Genomic DNA, 13,988 nt, shown 5'->3' on the forward strand with positions numbered 1-13,988 from the left:
TAATTTGGACTTGGAAAAAGAGAGACTACTAGATACCTGTGAACAGAAACCTGACTGCATTTTCATACTCTCAGTCCTAAACCTAGAGCCCAGAACACAAGGGCTCACTAAATGTTGAGAATGTATATATTATATCATAGAAATATAACTGCTTCTAGTCTAAGATTAGGGGAAAAATCTGACTCTCTAATGTATTTGACTGAGCTGATAAATCTACCTAATTTTTTTCAATGTAATTTAAATTTCTTGTTTTCTTCTTCACATTGTGTCAGAAAACACTTTGGTAAACCCAAACCCATCAGTAACTCTAGGTCACCAAGATTTTCTCTAGTATTTTGTTCTTAACTCACCAGTGTATTGGAATAATCATTTTATCCAATTAGAACCACAGTTGGAACAGAGTGATTGAGATGAAGTTTCAGAGAAACTCTACTCTCCTGGAGATGTTATCGGGTGTGTACAAGTAATTCAATATTACCTTGGGGCTTGAAGTAGGGGTGGGCCACTGGGTGATGACATTTGGCTAAAAACTGGTATAGTGCCGAATAGAACCCAAATATGGTACCTGAGAGCAGTGGTCTCCGAAGTTGGGAGTACACATGCATCCAGTGAGTGCAGAAGAAAATAGCAGAGCTTCTACTCGTATTTAATTTTTAAATAAAAACACAAGAAAGCAAATTAACTATATTAATATTTGATATATGGATAGACAGTAGGATTTACACCCAGTCCCTGCATCAAGGGTCATACAGCACAAACTCTCTGAGATATCCTAAGTTAGGGAGGAGAGTCCAATTTCAAACCTTAATACACAGCTACAGTAATCAAAAGAGTGTGCCTAAGGATAGACATATAGAATTGGAATTGAACTGAAAACCCAGAAATAAACCCTTCCATTTATGGTCAACGGATTTTCATCAAGGGTGCCAAGACAATTCAAAAGGGAAAGAACAGTCTTTCAACAAATGGAGCTGGGACAACTGCATACCCACAGGCAAATGAAATTGAACTACTTCCTCACACGAAACACAAAACTTAACTCCAAATGGATCACAGAATAAATACAAGAAAGAGCTAAAACTATAAAGTTATTAGAAGAAATAAAGAAGTAAATCTTCTTAGATATAAGGCCCAAAACAAACAGTGACACCCCCCCACCCCCCCAGAATACAGATATAATCAGAAGTAAAAACTTTTATGCTTCAAAGGACACCATCAAGTAAATAGTTAACACACAAATCAGAGAGAATATCTGCAAACTGTATACCTGATCAGAGACTTGTACCCAGCATGTCTAAAGTATTCTTATGCGTCAATAATAAAAAGACAACCCAATTTAAAAATGAGTAAAGTTTCTGAATAAACATTTCTCTAAAATACATCTACAAATGGCCAATAAGCACATGAAAAGATGTTCAACATCATTAGCCGTCAGGGATTTGCAAATCAAAATCACAATAAGATGCAGCTTCATACCAACTAGAATCGTTTACCATAAAAAAGATAGCTAATAACAAGTGTTGGTGAGGCTGTGGAGGAATTGGAACTGTCATACACTGTTGGAGGGAAGACAAAATGATGCAGCCGCTTTGAAAAACAGTTCTGCAGTTCCTTGAAAAGCTAAACTTAGAGCTACCATATGACCCAGCAATTTCAGTAATATGTATATACCTAAGAGAAATGAAAATATGTCTCCCAAAAACTCATACATGAATGTTCATATCAGCACTATTCATAATAGACCAAAGTAGAAACAACCCAGATATCCATCAACTGATGAATGGATAAATAAAATATGGTATATCTATGCAATGGAATGCTATCCAGCCATAAAAACTTTTTTTGTTTTGTTTTTTCCTCATTTGCAAAACCACAATCATAGTTGCTATTTTCAGGGGAAAACTTAGGTATTAAACTGCAAGCTCATAAAATACAAATACCTAAAAAAGTATAAATATCCTCCTAGAATAAATTTTATTGCATTAACTCTTAATATCTTCAAACCTTAAAAAAGACAAGCTTATGTATTATGCCAGGGTCGTACATCAAACAAGGGCAAAGTGGCCGGCAGCTCCCCACAGGGGACACCCCAAAGCCAACGGCAGGCCGCCCTCCTCCTGGGGCTCCACTGGGGAGAACTGGTCTGCTGGTGTTTCAATGTGTCCTATAGAAAAGCATGTTATAAAATGTTGAGGCCAAACATTTATCATACAACAGACCTTACAAAGAGGAGGACTTAAGTCCTAGGTTCTGAAGAACTTCGTTAATCAGGTTTGGGGGGATGGCAAAGAAAAAGGGGCACAGGCAGAAGTCTCCAGAAGCATTTGAAACTAGACGGGTCACAACCTCTGACCTACCTTCAGGCCGCCAGGGTGATCAGTGTGCACAGCTCCCCTGGGAAGCCAGAGGTCAAGAAGCAAAGAGCCGCTCATCTGGGCCAGGTCCCCCAGACTCTTGACAGTCCCCACGACCTGGTGAGCCGTCTGTTCTCGAAGCATGCATACACAAGTTCTTCTAGGAATCCAGAAGCCAGGCCCCTGCCCCGACTTCCATCCCAGGCCAGACAGAGGCATATCGACAGGGCTACTGGCTCCCCCAGGAGCCTGTGGGTGGGAGAGACGTGGCCAAACTTCTTCCTCCCTTTCCATGATGCAACAGATCATTCCAAAACGGCGCAACACTTGCAGGCATTTCTAGAAAGTACAAACACTGGGTAGTCTATGGACCCTGGGAAAGAAGGATGCAAAGGTCTCTTGCCAGGAAAATACACAACTGAGAAGCCTTGGCCGTGATTCCAGGCCTGGGTCCCGGTGGAGGAGCCTGGCTCTGAAGGAGGCCCGGCCCCAGAGCAGAGGCCGGGGAGTAGTGAAGGCGGAGGCCGCCTCTCTGAGGAGCGGCTCGCAGACGCCGGGAGAAACCGCCACCTGTTCCCACCTGGGAGCCTGACCGCGGACCAGGACTCAGTCCCCGGAGCCACGGTGCTGCGGCCACTGCCTACCAGGGAGGCCCACGCTGCATGACGGACTGTTTATGTAGCACCAAAAACGTCGCCTTTAATGATCTTCGGTGATTCGGGAGCTTCAGGCCCGGGCTGCACTTGGAAAAACCGAGGGAGGGCCCCCAAGGGACGCCCACCGCCAGCAGGCCTCCGGTGCAAGGGCGCATGCGGCCTCGGACGGCTGGTCCCCTGACTCAGCATCAACTTAAGAGGCAGAAAAGGACTCACACCTGGATCTCCAGGTAAATCGTCAAACGCAGGTCTCTTCCCACGGCCAAACTTCCTGAGAAGGTGGTTCGCTGCATCTTGGGAAAAGATAAAAGACTTCTTCGGCTGTTAGCCCTGTGGCTTCTTACATCCTTCTTGCAAAAAGCCTGCCTTTCTCGCTGGGCTCACTGTGGGGCCGGACAGCGAGTCTTGCAGCTCTTTAGAGGGCACGCAGAGGAACTCGGCCTGGGCTCCACTCCCCCAGTTGCAGGAAGACCTGATGCTGGCCAGGTGCTCTAATTTCCCGCCCTCATACGTGATGGACGCCACCTGCGTGAGCGCCTCTTCAACTGAAGCCGGCGGTACGCATGCTTCACCCGCACCTGTGATGGTCTGCTGTCCCATTCTCTCTGTCCTTTACAAGTGTCACTAGTGAGGTGATGTGGTAAAATTCCGCTTCCTCCTACGCTCCTTCCTCCGCGAGGTCTTTGTTAATGACCAGCTTTCGGAGTCTCAGAGAGTTTTCAGCACGGGCTCCAAACAGGTGCGCTCGCTGTGGGTTAAACAGGCACCGGTTGCACCCTTGTCCGAGTCCAGGTCGGGGTCAGCCTGGAGCGAACGGTACAGGAAGGATTTCGGATCCCGACAGGGCAGCTGGCGGGTGGTGAGGAAGTAGGCGCCGCCTACGTTGGACGCGATGCGAGACGCTGGGGCGGGGGCGGGGGCGGGGGCGGGGGCGGGAAGCCGGGCGCTGCTGCGACTGCGCATCTTCCCCCCACCAGCGCCCCCGGGAGGCCTCTGGAGGCCCGCAGTGATTCTCCATCAGGATCCCAGCAAGCCCCGCCAGAGCGCCGCAGAGTACACGTTGGTGGGTGGCGGGGAGGAGGCAAAGGTGGTCAAAAGGGACAAACTTACGGTTATAAAATAAATAAGTCCTGCGAATATAATTAACATACAGCACGGGGCCTACAGTTAATAATACTGTATTGCATATTTGAAAGAAGAAGTAAGTAATGAAGCACTGGTGCATGCTACAGCATGGATGCACTCTTGAAAACATTATGCTAAATGAAAGAAGACAGTCACAGAAGACCATGTGTTGTACAATTCTATTTACGTAAATGTCCAGAATAGACACATTTATGGAGACAGTAGATTACTGGTTCCCTAGAGTTGAGGCGGGGGCATTAGGGAATTATTGCTAATGGGCACAGAATTTCTTTTGGGGGTGACGAAATTGTTCTAAAATTGACTGTGTTGATGGTTGCACGACTGTGTGAATATACTAAAAGCCACTGAATTGTACACTGAAATGAGTCAACCATATGGTCTGTGATTTACATCTCAATAAAAAAGTTGTTAAAAATAACACTGTTTTCATCATAGTATAAAAGGTTACCTCATAAGATAACATTTATTTACAGATCATGTTTAATTTTTATCGCACCTTTCTTAATTTCTGTTTTTGTGCACGCTTTGTAATATATATAATATACTGATGTAGTGGTGCACTTATATAATTTGTGAAAATGTGTTTTATATTTCTTTGTATATCTATATAATGATTATGTGTATAAGTACATGCTAAAATATTTTTTATTGCTTGTGATAAAAAAAGTTTAGACCTATGCATAAGAGTTGAAAGGTAGAGGGCTCCTTTCTTAAGTAAAAATTTGATAAGAGAGAGGGTGCCTTTAATAAACATGTAAGACTTTCATTATGCCCCCTCTCCCCTAGCAATGGGCAGTATTTCTGAATTCTAGTATGCAAGAGTGGCACACAATCCAGGAGAAGGTGGATTAATAGCTGGATTAATAGTGAGGTTACTGCTCACTATTTCTCTACCAACCTTCCTTCCAGTGCCAAGTGGTGGCCCCTTGTAGCAGAGGTCAGGCTCAAGGTAGCTGACTTATTGCTCTCATGTACTGACTGGTTATTTCCAGTGAGGTCAGGTCAGTCCCACTCCCTTCTTCTTAGGTTCTTCTCATTCCAAACAAGAATTTTGGTCTAGCATATTTTTTCATGCCAGCAAACAATTATACAAAAAAGCACAAAGGAAGGGTACAATTTTGTATATTAAATAATACCCTCATTTTCAAATCATGAGGAATCAATAAACAATAATATGACTCACAAGGCAGTGCTGTGGGTATCCAAATACTACAAAGCTTTCAGCTAAAGCATCAGCAGAAACAGGGAACTGATTTCAGGTGTAACCAGTGTTTATATATATGCACAGTGGGAATGTGTGTGGTGTGTAGTTAACCTGTGATTCTGGATTGAGGCTTAGAGGTTTATTCTAATACTGCTATTGACCTGCTGTGAAGCTGAACCTATTAACATCGTTCCTCAGCTGGGTAGAATGTTGGTAAAACTTACTACCTATGTACAGAGTATATATATTGCTTCAGATTCACTTATAGATATCCTCAGATATGAGTTCCAGGAGAAAATAAATTACTAATTCAGTTGCACTGTATCTGCATTTATATATGCATTATATCTATTTTCACAGATATAAATGCACTATATATGCATTTATATCTGTGAAAGGCTGGTTGCTTTAGAAATGTTTAAGACCCAGCCACTTTGGAGCAATCTTGGAAAATGACCATTTTAAACCAATGGGGATTTTACTCCACTACAGAAGACAAAAGAAACCACATTTGAATTTTGAAATTAAATAAGTAACAAGTCCATAATGAGTAATTTATTTCACAATAAAAAGTAAAGAAAACAAGTTACATTTTTGTTCTTTCATTTGCTTTTCAGCTTCTACATTTTTACAATTGCCTGTAGGAAAAAAAAATGTTCAAGAGAGTGGGTTGAAATTATTTTCATTACATAACAGCCCAGAGGAAGATGAAATTGTGCAATGGCCTAGACTAGTATCCTCTGTCTGGTTGGTAGCCAGTGAACAGTACAGCATGAACAATAGAGCTCTGGTCTAGAAATAATAGCCTGAAGATAAAGAAAAGGGAGAAAGAGGTTTCTTTTGACCATGATGAATCTCTTGAGCATTTCCTTTCTTCTTCCCTTTTGATTATTAGAGTCCAGATATAAAACAGCTCAGAGAGATGACAAGCAATGTAAATCATTGCTACTTAAGACACATGAAATAGATGGATTTGTGTTGGATAGGTGTTCTCAGTCTAAGATCTCTGGAAGAATTCTAGTGGAAATAAACCCCTGAAATTGTGTGCAAAATTGTATGAGTATGTGCATGTGTGAATTTTCTGGAGACACAGTCATAGCTTTCATCAGAAAGGTCCTTAATTTTTTAAAAAAATGTTGTGAATCACAGCTCTACGAAAAAAAATGCAGTAAGTGCCAAAATAATATCCCACTAACTACAACTTCTGGGTGTCTCTGTTAATAAGCCAGTTTTAACAATGTGTTGTGAATGGATTTTTTGGAAACCCTTGGGTTCAAACATATCACGAGTTTGGTCAAGTGAGTAGGATCAGAACTCTTGCAGAATCAGGCTTTAAAGTTTTATACCCTCATCTCTCAGCCTGAGGAAGTATCTTATTGAACTCAACATTAAGGGAATCACCATATTTCACCACTCGTCTCCAGATCCAATTGTTTGTGTGAAAATTACCAAAAATGTCAAATTCCAGAATATGTGTAACGTTATGTCCATTTCACTCTTTCTCCCAAAGCATGCATGGGTCAAAGGCAAGATATTCCAAGTCTCAAGTCACTGAACTAGAGCCAATTACTGGTAGCTCCCTGCTAAAATATTTGGCTAACAAAAAGAGAAGGAGAAAGAATACTGTTTAACCTGTATTCCTTTTGGTATTTTACCACATGCATCCTCTTAAAGCAGAAAGTTTTCTGCTTAAAATAGACAAGTGTTTAAGGAAGCACACAGCTCAACCTGTAGCATGTAAAAAAGCATCTTAAATAGAATAAACCCTTGTCACTGTAGGTTTAGAGCTGAAAATTGCTGTTTCCTCCACAACCAGACCTTTAACAATAATCCTAGGGTAAATTTGCTAAGATGAATAAAACATAGCACACCTCCAAATTTGATGCTTAATTTTTGAAAGGAATGCCTTTGTAAATATTTGCTCAAACCTAAAAATAAATATCACAAAAAAGGCACCGGAATTTAAAACAACTCTGTAATCGTTTCTTGACTTTGGTGGAATTTAATTAATTTGTTCATTCATTCACTGTACTAAGAGTCTACTAGATGTTAGGCACTGTATCTAGATACTAGAAGAAACAATGGTGAACAAAACAGATAACAGTCACTCCCCTGTGGAGTTTACAGTCTAGTGAGGGAGACAAATAGTCATCAAAGTTCTGCACAAAGAGATATAAAAGAGCAACCAAGGTAAGGGCTGCGAAAGGGTGGTATAGAGTCCTAATTTAAGAGAGTCAAGAAAAGCTCCAAGGAAGGGATATTTGAGCCAAAGGATGAAGGATGAGAAGTATTTAAGTTGACAAAGAGAGGAAGAAGAATGTTCCATATGTAGGGAACAGCATGTTCAGAGTGGCCCTGGCGGTAGTGTACCTGGTAAGTACCATGGAACAGGTGCAGGTCAGCGTGGCTATTCATAATGAGAGGAGGCCGCTGAGGCTGAAGGAGGTGTTCTATCTAAAGAGGCTGAATGTTAATCCTAAGAGCAATGGCAAGTCAATGAATAGTTTTAAGCTCCCAAGGATTTGGGCCTGGGGATTGGGCATTTAGTGGAGCTGGTTGATAAGAACAGCTTTGTATTTTGGAATGATCATTCCAGCAGAATAATAACCTGTATTTTATTTAGGGTAGGTACCTTAATTTTCAAGCACCTTCTTTAGCAAACTAAAGTTCATAAAAAGAGCATGGGATTCAGAGTAAATGTACAAATTTCATAATGGTGCCTGATATATATTGAACACTAGGTGATGTTAGCTGTAGTTATAATGGTTTGGTCAGTTTCACCAGAGCATATCCACAATATCAGACATCATTTGGAATGAATTCCTTAACCTTGTAATGTGAAACTAATAAGTAGGGCAATGTTTGTTAATAACATTCTGATGGTATATAAGAAGGCCTTCCCGTTTGCAGCTTGAGATAACAACTGAGTACTTAAGCAGGTACAATCATCTTATTGCCTGTTGTAAGAATTTTTTGTTTATATCAGAAGTGACTATTTTCATACAATTTAAAAGCAAAATGATAATACTTCTCAATTCCAAAAAGTTTTCCCAGTTTTCTTTTTACTCTAGATCTTCAATGTTTCTATATTCTCTGAGATTGTCCCATTTGTTACACTTAACTCATTTAAAATGTTAATTGATCAGCATTTATCCATTCCTACTTCTATGAATATAGACCAATAGATTTCTTTTTAAAATTCAAAAGGGGATACAGCTATAAGTATTAGCAAAAAACCTTAAAATGCCTACAAAGAACAAATGGATAATATAATATTAGACAATGCTTAACAATTTAGTTTAAAATCTTGTCTGGTAATTTGGCTTTAGTATAATGGAATCAGTTCTAAATAGAATGAGCAGAGACAAAGTACATTCACCAATATAAATTCCTGGCTTACATGAATCAACTCTTCAATTTAAAAGTTATTTTATCTCTCTGAAAAATTTAAATAATGTTATGATTATTCACATTTATGCACATATTATACATTCAGAATATTACAAATTGCTATTGAAAAATTATATTTATAATACAAACCTGAAAATATGCAATAAATATGAATGAGATATTAAAAGCAGTTATATTCAATTATCACCAAAGTTATTATATTTGATTTATGTCAATGAACTTGCAATACCCAGTGTTTACCAGTGTTATTTTTCATCTGCTTGATTCTTTACTTTTTGGCTTGATTCTTCAGCCAAAAAGGAAATAATAATAATATTTGTTCACAAGGCTGAAAGAGTTCTTATCACTATTAGATGGTAAATTTGTTATGAGTTATACCCAAGAGAGATTTAAAATCATGCTTTTAGTAAATAGTAGTTATTTTTAAATTGACCAAAAAAAGAGGCATTATTGTAAATTTGCAGAATTGGTAAATATGGCATTCTACAATAGCTCCATGGACTGCTATTAGCCTGTCCTACAATGATTCCAGCTGCCATAGTCCAGTCCTTCTCTAGAACATGGGGTTTGAAGTAAGGTTGTTGGAGGAGGTTGCAACAGATGAGGGAGGAGAAGAAAACTGAACGTGTCTGGTTAATGAAAAACCTTGTTAACCATTTTTAGGAATTTGAACTTCATTCTGAAGACAATGAGCACTCATTGGTACGTTTTAATCAGTGGAAGAGCATGATTACATCTGCATGGAAGGAGGACTTAGGGGATTCAAAGACTGGCCGTTGGCAGAGCTGATGAGCCATGACCAGCGGGTCAGTGGGTAAACCGCATAGCCTTCACCTGCCCATTGTCCCCTGTATCCATTGGACCTTTGCACTGGTTGATATGAATTTGCTTTGGGTTTGTTTGGTGAAGGAAAAAGGAGGAATTCTGGTGAGATCTGAGAGAAGAGATGGGAAAAGATGAGGAATAGGGAGAAGCAAACCAGTCTGCTCTTTGGCCCTCGTGAGTGGTTACTTGAGCTCCAGGAGGCCAGGCTTTCAGGTAGAGATTGAATGAGCTGTTTCCCTGTGAGATTTAGGTCACAAATGCTGTTCTTTTGTGCCTCCTGCGGCAAAATGGGGCATAGAATTTGAAGGAGGCCATTGTCCTCATTTCTGGCTGAAGATATAATCGAGGGGCTAAAGGCAATGAAGAGCCATTCTGCACGCTGAGGACTGTAAGGCTTTGAGGACCTGGGAGGCAGCAACCGAAGTGTGGGTGGTGGGTGTAGACATGGCAGATCACGGCAGGTGTTGGTGGTTCTCACGTGAGCAAAGACTCATTCCTGAACACATGCGAGACTCCCTCAAGTAACACCCAGAAGTACTTGAGAGGCAGTGAGTCAGGCTCTTTTTCCAGAATGACGGTGCTAGGGACTATCATGATAGCAGAAGGTGGGTACTTGATGCTAATGTGACCTAATTTGTAACCACTGGCCAGACTCATGGGTTACAGGTGAACCCAAGGAGTCAGACTACCAGAGATAGGCAGTAATCTTTTTGAACGTGGTCAGAGCCAGGATTGCAGCTGTGGGTTGAAGAGAGGAAAATGGACCCATGAAGACAGAATCCACAAAATTTGATGAATTGGGAAGATGATTACGTGGGGGAGATGGGGAGCAATGATGAAGAGCGTGGGCTCTGAAATCAGACTGCTTTGGGTTTATCACTCACCAGATGTACAATGTTAGGTAAATTACTTAACTTTTTGAAACCTCAATTGTCCCATTTTTTCAATTTGTAAATTTTGAATAATAATAGTATCTACCTCATAGAGATTTTTGCCACAGTTAAATGAGATGATCCACTAAAAATATTTAGCACAGTGCTTGGCACATTCTGGGTACTCAGAACATATTAACAATTATTACTATACCTGCAGAGAGTAATCGAATTACAAGTAAATAAAATTGTTAACATTAGAAAGTCCAATTTGTATACCAATTTGAAATGTATGTTATTTACAAGCAGTAGTTTTAAACTCATATGTATTTATGTGAATAAATAAACACATGTACATACATATGTATAACTGGCTAACTTTACCACTGAATAGTTAAGCAATAAAATGTGCTACATGGACTTTTCTCTCTATTCTGTGTGCTCTGTGTTGCTAATTACACTCAGTGGTTTTGTTAGAGGCATGCCTTATAATTTTTCACTTTTCTTAGCTCATCAAAGAGCATTTGACGTACTTTCAACTCCTAGGTATGAAGCTAGTCATCTATTAGATGGACAGGTGTATTTCGATGCTATCTCTAATATGCTGACTACTGATAGGCTAATATTCTGAATATTTAAAATCTTTTAGGCTTTGATTATACACGAAGTGTTTCCTCCCAGAATATGTATGTGTATATATGTATGTGTGTATGCATATGCGTGTTTATATGTGTGTGTTTGTATACATTTGTGCATGTGCCTGTGTGTATAGGCATGTGAAAATAGCAGTTTGGAAGTGAGATTATAAACTTGCATTCAAGATTTCAAATAATCAAATAGATATAGAAGTAATATAGGAGGAAACATTAACAAATTGTGATCACAAATATTCAAAATCCTTTATCCCTGATATATCTCAGGAGACATATCTGTGTGTAGGAGGGCCCTGGCAGAACCCCAACATAAGTCTTGGGATGTGGTAGGGAACAGAATCACAGGACAAGGAAGGTGTCCTATTATCTGTACAATAATCTATTAAACTCCCCATTTACTTCTAAACCTGTGAGGGAGAGGAGTCCATCTGTTTCGTTCTCTGTTAGATTCTCCAATCACATATTGTAGTGCTCAAGAAATATACACTAAATTAAACTATAGTATTTGGAATTTCCAAAACTGATGTCTATTTTAAACTTTTGATCTAGTTCTTTAAAGAAAACTTGTTAAATCGATCTAATTTAACCCATTTTACCAATGAGATAATTGTTTTCTAATGTGAACGTGACTTTTTCAAGATATAGAGCAATTAAGTATATGGAACTGAAACAAGATCCAGTGTTCTTTTTGCTTGGTGTGCAGTCTGTTTTAACATCTATGCTATTTTCTTAATAATATTTCAAATTACATGCATACGTGTGTGTGTGTGTGTGTGTGTGTGTGTGTCTGGGTGTTTGTGTGTGTGTCTGTAGAGAGACTGACAGAGGGAGAGAGAGAGAGAGGGAGGGAGAGAGTATTTTCATCTACATGAAATTTTTGTGTGATTGTATAAGCGTTTCTGCGTTTTACACATGACCAGAAGTTGTGTTTTCACTGTCCAGCGAGCATCCTAGCAGGGAGAGTCCATGGAGACACCAGCTGACCTCCACTCTCACCTCCACGTAGTAATCCTTCATCCCTAGAATCTTACCTCCCAATACCCCGTGCTTAGCCCAACCTCCCATTATTCAAATTCTCTCCCTCCCTGTCTCCCCTTCCTTCCGTTTGTAGGCTTCACTGCGACCTCCATTCCCTTCAGCTCTCTTCTGGCTTGATTTCTGTCTCTTTATTTCCGGCGTAAATTCCATTGTTTATCACGCCAAGCACTCGAAATAATGGTGTTTCTGCAGGGCCTCCCCCTAAATCTACAACCTTCTGGTCAGTCTCACTGTTTACTTTCTTAATTTTTAGATTAATGTTACAGAGTGCTGCTAGAGAAAGCCACATGGTTACAGAAGTAGGTGCCCTTCGTTCAAAACTCAGTCTTCAGCCTCAGCTGGTCTTTCAAGTTAGCTGGACAATCTGTCTGTGTGTCCCAAGTCCCCTGCCTCCCTCGTTCCCCTTAGCAGCCCTTCCAAATGCCCATCATTCTCCATAAACCCTTGACCCCGCTCAGCAAATGACCTCACCTTCTACTTCACAAAGGAAATAGAGGCCAACAGACAGCAACTCCCTCAACTTCCTGCCCCCTCCTCTACATTCTTATCAGCACCCACATCCATCCTTACCTCTCTTCCTCATTTTTCAGTTGAAGTGATGTCTCTCCTCTTAGCCAAGACTAATCCCACCACCTGTGATCTGGATTCCATCCCCTCCCGCTCCCTCAGGGACGTGCTCCATCAATCATCCATGCTCCTGTATCTACAACCTCTCAAGGTGCACGGGCTCTCTCCTCTCCCCTCAACAGACAAAAATGCTCTCATTGCTTCCAACTCAAACACAGACACACACGCACGTGCACACACACACACACACACACACACACTCCTTAACCCTCCCTGTTTTCTCTTCAAGTTACTGCAAAACTTTCTCTTCTTTCTCAGCCAAGCTTCTTAAAACATGTCTTCCCTCTGATTTTAAAGGTAATACACACTCATTTTAGAATATTCGGAGAATAAAGATTTTCAAAGAAAATAATAATTACCCATAATATACACCACCCAGGGATGACAACTGCTAATACTGTGGTTTTGTTTCTTTCGTTTTATTTTTCACTACCTGTAAAAAAATAATGGGCATCATACTGCACAAAGGTTCACATCTTGGTTTTTTTTTTTCACTTTTGTGACCATTTTTGCATAGTCTTAAATACTCACAAACATGTCTGTTAGTGGTTGTATATTATTGCATTATATTTGTAACCATTTAAATGCCTTCTTTATTAGACTGATCGTTTTCAATTTTTCTTTTCTATAAATTATCATAAACATGCTTCCTGAAGACAAATCCATACTTTTTCTCTCCTCCCACTCACGTCTCCGCCTAAGACAATCTATCTTCTACCTCCTTCCCTTGAGATTTCTCTCATTAAAGTTACCAATGACTCTTTACCAATGTTAAAGAGACTTTTCTGGTTTATCTCACTCAGCCTCTCTGAGGTACTTGACATTGTTAGCGATGATTCCCTTCTCGAAACCATCTTCTATCTGGCTTCTATTTCCCTTGGAAAGAAACCATCTTCCTGCTTTCCGCCCTTCTAGTTCCTCACCATCAGCCCCTTTGCACGTTCTTCTTCCTGGCCTTGCCTGTGAAAGTTTGCTTCCCTGGAGCTCCATCCCTACCTCTTGGCTTTATCTCTATACTTTCTTCCTGGGGGTAACCAATGCCTCATCCTTCACTCTCATATGTTGCTGGTTTCAAACCTGCACATCCAACCTTTGCTTATCTCCTCTAGGGAGACTTTTCTCCCTCTCAGTCATGCACTCTGAATTATTTCCCTTTCCTAAGCTCTTATGGCACCCCATACCTAACTGTATCATGGCATGTA

The 13,988-nt window shown here is 40.4% G+C and overlaps 1 protein-coding gene and 1 pseudogene across 13 annotated transcripts in view; both read right to left on the reverse strand.

The window, feature by feature from the left end:
• Positions 1-13,988, reverse strand: part of HDAC9 (histone deacetylase 9) — a 1,001,951-nt gene that overhangs the window by 328,742 nt on the left and 659,221 nt on the right. The gene's annotated exons all lie outside the window — the stretch shown is intronic.
• Positions 3,335-3,973, reverse strand: LOC137768702 (BTB/POZ domain-containing protein KCTD5-like; annotated as a pseudogene).

Source organism: Eschrichtius robustus, chromosome 8, assembly GCF_028021215.1.
Source record: "Eschrichtius robustus isolate mEscRob2 chromosome 8, mEscRob2.pri, whole genome shotgun sequence".
NCBI classification, from domain to species: domain Eukaryota; kingdom Metazoa; phylum Chordata; class Mammalia; order Artiodactyla; family Eschrichtiidae; genus Eschrichtius; species Eschrichtius robustus.